Here is a 4,678-nt window from a genome sequence, read left to right as displayed (position 1 = left end):
TCCCTCGTTATTCTCCCTCTGTCCCCTCAATCCCCCCTGTCCCCTCTGTCCCTCTCTCTGTCCCCTGCTCTGTCCCCTTCTCTCTGTTCCCTCTGTCCTCTCTATCCCCTGCTGTTCCTCTCTGTCCCTCTCTCTGTCCCCCTCTCTCCCTCTGTCCCCTCTCTCTGTCCCTCTCTGTCCCCCTGTCCCCTGTCCGTCCCTCTCTCTGTCCCCCTGTCCCTCTCTCTGTCCCCTCTCTCTGTCCCCCTGTCCCCTGTCCGTCCCTCTCTCTGTCCCCCTGTCCGTCCCTCTGTCCCCGCTGCCGTGCCCGAGCCGCTGCCGCCCCCTGGTGGCCGCGGGCGGGCAGCGCAGCCCGCGCTCGGCCCGCGGGCTGAATTCGGCTCCAAACTCCTCAAATGAAACAAAATAAACCCAAAAACTCTTCAAGAGGCTCAGCCCAGCCCGTGCCGCGGCGGCTCCGGCCCGGCCCTTCCCTTCGGGATCGGTGCGTTCCCCAGCATTCCGGGATGCTCCAGGATGCTCCCTGCTGCGGACCCCGCACTGCCCGGGATGGGGATCCCGCACTCCCTGGGCTGCGGATCCCGCATTTCCCGGTCTGCAGATCCCGCATTCCGCGGGATGTGGATCCCGCATTCCCCGGGATGGGGATCCCGCAATCCCCGGGCTGCGGATCCCGCATTCCCCGCTGCGGATCATCCCGCATTCCCCGGGCTGCATCCCCAGGAGCGCCTCACTCATTTACAGGTGCTCGTTCGCAGGGAGCTGGGGGAAAAGGTGTGTGGGGCACCGAAACTTGGCCTATTCAGTGAAGTTCCAGGTTTTTTTCGGATTTTGCCCACTGGAGCACGGCTGGCGGTGCCCATGGAGCCTCCCCTCCGCATCCCTTGGGACCGGAGCGCGGGGAAGGTTGAATGGTTCCTAGAGGAATGGGAACATGCAAAGCAAATGAGTAGCTGACATCTCAGTGGGGAGGGAATGGCTGCAGCTTAAGAGATCCCGGGCTGACAGCAATTCAAATGCGAGCAGGTTGGGCGGCACCGAATTCAACAACAGCCATGTTCAAATATTAGCAAAGACAAGGAAAAAAAGCTCTTGGAGAAACAAACCCTGCTGTGCTGGATGAGCTCCACGGGCTGACTAATCCGGGCTCTGTCCGGGAGTGAGCAGCACCAAATACCTGAGGAAGGTGCCAGGTGTGGACACAGGGGATGGTTAAGGGCAGCTCCATAAATGTGTAATTTAAAGTGAAAGATCAGAGCTCAGCTCCATCCAATCCAGCAGAAAATGCCTTTTTAATGGCCAAATGTTCAATTTTGTTCATGTAATTTATTGGTCGCAGGCGAAGAGGAGCTCGGATTGAAAGCTCGGCTCTGGGCTCGCTGGAATTCCATGTGCTGCCATTGGGAATGCCAGGGCTGGCTGCAGTGGGGCGGGCAGGGAGCAGCTGGCAGCTGGCACCGGCCGTGCAGGGCGAGGAGAGGAGCATCCGCAGCTCTTGTGGCTGGCCTGGCCAGCGCTAATAATCATTGCCATTCATAAGCATGAAAGAGTCAAGTATTCCCACCCCCCTGCTGCCATTTGAAAAGTATCTGACCTAATTATTACTATCCCTGTTGTGTAAATTCAGCACTTTGTCAGTCTGAATAAATGTACATTAGCCTTAACATGAGTGAAACAAGTTTAAACAATGAAGGCAGCTTTGTAAAGCTCCCTCGCTTTTTAACTTATTTGACACCACACTAAAGAGCCCATTTAGACTAAAGAGTTCAGCACATTTTGGGACCCATTAAATGCCCAGGTTGAGACTAGATATTCTTCTTTTTCTTTTTTTAATTTGTCCTCCCCAGTTGCTAAAGTCAGCAGAATTGAGCAATAAGCTGCTTTGCATTTCTTTAGCTTTGTAGGCAAGTTGAGAAAGCTGCACCCATCCCGGCCAGCACAGCAGCCCTTCCAAGGCAGGGCAAACCTCACTTATCACTGAGACCAAGGCATTCCTTGGAATTAGCTTTAATTAAAAGAAATGGCTCTTAATTAAAAAAAAAAAAAAAGGCAAAACAAAAATCAGAAGAGGAAACTCATAGCACAAAAATGTGATATTCATGACTGCTAGGAAAACTTACACTGTCAAATTGTTTCTATTTTAGGCTAACAGCATAGCACTTAGAGTCAGGTCAGCCTTTCATGGAATTATGGAATTATTATGGCTGGAAAAGAGCTCCAGGATCATCCAGTCCAGGCTGTGCCTGCTCCCCCCCTTGTCCCCAGCCCAGAGCTCTGGTGCCACCTCCAGGAATCCCTTGGGCACCTCCAGGATGGGCACTGCAACCTCCCTGGGCAGCTCCAAGGCCTGAGCACCCTTCCCATGGGGAAATTCCAAATTTCTACTGGTGGAGGAGTGACTTTCCAGGTGTATCCTGACTCCAGCTGCTGTGTCATTTAGGACATGACCTGGAAGAAGGAGAAAATTTACCCAGTGTTGGCTGCAGGACAAATGCAGATCAGCTCCAAGAGAGCAAAAGGGGCTGAAAAACCAGAGCATCATCACCCTCCTCAATCCCTCCTCTCCTCTATCACTGAGGAAATTTCTGAAGGCAGCAGAAAGAGAGGAAAATGAGAGAAAAAAAAGGAAAAACTGGGTAGAAAAAGCAGCAGAGCAGTCAGAGCTGAACACTTCTGCAAAGGAAAAGGGTTTCTCCACAGTGAGCCCCTGACTTTTGAGAAAACCTCTCACAGATCCCACACAAAGGTTGGGTTCTGCTGGATGTGTCACAAAGAGCTGGCAGGGAAACATTTGCAAAAGAGAATTTCATTTTACTCAAAGCCATAATGAAACCGGTTCTCTCCCAAATGAGATCTGTGGTCAGTCTGTAAATTGAATTCTGTCACTGACCTGGAAGAGATCCTTGAATCCACACGAAGTTCAGAGCCTGACAAAGCCACAGCTCTGACGTTGGCAGCAGCACCTCCCCAGGATCTGGGCCCTTGGATGGGATTTAGATTGAAACCCTGGTTTGCAGGCAGAGCTGCAGATGGATTTGGATTCCATCCCTCTTACTCATTTTGAAGCTTGGTTAAGTTTGAAGCCCAGAAAAAAACCCAACTCAATTATAATTTCTAGCTGTCAGGAAGGAATTCTATCAGCTCCATCCTCCAGAAGGAAACCCACACTGTCTAGCAGTAATCAGTTCCATTTGTGACCCTCCCAACAAAACCCTTTTTGTCTGTGATTTGTATTCAGCTTAGGACACGCTGATTTCAGACCCTCTGTGGATTGTAATGTCTAAACAGCCTTTTTATTTTTAAATGCAACCAAGAAACTATTTGGCAGGGTCTGAATCTGAAGGAAAATCCCAAGTGCACTGGGGTCTGGGCTCACAGCAAGGCAGGACACTCACAGACAACTCTGTTTGTTCACTTCAGCTAAGAATAGGACATTAGTAAGAAACATTTTAATCTAACAGGCATCATGTTTTGAAGGGAATTTTCAGCTTTTTTGGCCAATTTGAGTGGCATGTGATGATCTCATGGTGTGGCAGCTGGAGAACAAATGGAGCTGCAGCTCTGAGCAGGGAGGATGGGCTGGGTGTGGGAACTCCCGCAGGTTTTGGGATTGAGAGGCAGCAGTTGGAAAGGACTGAGGCTGTCCCGTGCCAGCAGGGCAGCTCCAGGATGGGGATTCAGGACACAGAACCTTCCCTTGTGCACACCTGGGCAGTTTCACCACCACTGTGGGAAGGAATTTGCTGCATTTTGATCCAATCCCCAAATTCCACACTAAAAAACAGCCCCCAGTGATACAACTGGCACTAACTGGATTCTTTTTTGAGCTTTTCAGAAGAGAGGCCAAGGCTTGAACAGCATGGAAACCAAACTGTCCCATGAGTTCCCCAGAACACCCCTGGATGCAGTGCTGCCAGAGACTCACGTGGCATCTCCAAAAACACAGATTGCAGATTCCAAGGCTTCTGCAGTTTTCAACTTTCACCAGCATTCAAATTCACCTACATTAAAAGAAAATTAAATTGCCCTCTCCAACAAAAAGCAAACCACAACAAAGCAAACATCCTGCAGCAAACTATTCCCTTGAATCCATTAAAAAGTGCCAAGTCAATGCTGCAGTGCCCGCTGCCCCTCCCGGGCTGCCAACAGCACAAGTGGCACTTTGGGCTCCTCTCTGCCACCACTGTGGCAAGAACAGGAAGAAATATTTCATATCCCAACCACATTTCATATTCCACATGCCAACAGTATCTCACCTTCCTTCCCAGCTGGAGCTCTGCAAAGGGAAGGAAAAGCCCCCACAGCAAACACTTCCACAAACCACAAATGTTTTAAGGTGGGGATGGTGAAATATTGGGCACCACCCTGGCAGGGAGGAGAGCATGAGCTGGTGAACCCAGGGGTACAGGAAGAATCAGGCAGGAATTTGTTTTAGTAAATGAGCAGAGCAGAAGAAAAAAGGAGTCACTATGATGGCCCAGTGGGCAGGAAAACCTGGGACCACAGCTTGGGCTCTGCCTGATTTATCACTAACAAAGAGAAGTACACTGAATATTGTGCTTCTCTGTGTATTTTTAGCAAAGTATTAGCTAAATCAAAAGCATTAAGTTAATTGTCTTTAGGATTTATAACTGCTGGAAGTGGAAGGAAAGTGCAGCCCTATAAAACATTTAACATG

The sequence above is a fragment of the Passer montanus genome, unplaced genomic scaffold (genome assembly GCF_014805655.1).
Source record: "Passer montanus isolate IOZ18808 unplaced genomic scaffold, ASM1480565v1 scaffold41, whole genome shotgun sequence".
In the NCBI taxonomy this organism is placed as follows: Eukaryota; Metazoa; Chordata; class Aves; order Passeriformes; family Passeridae; genus Passer; species Passer montanus.
Note: the sequence above shows the minus strand (reverse complement) of the source record.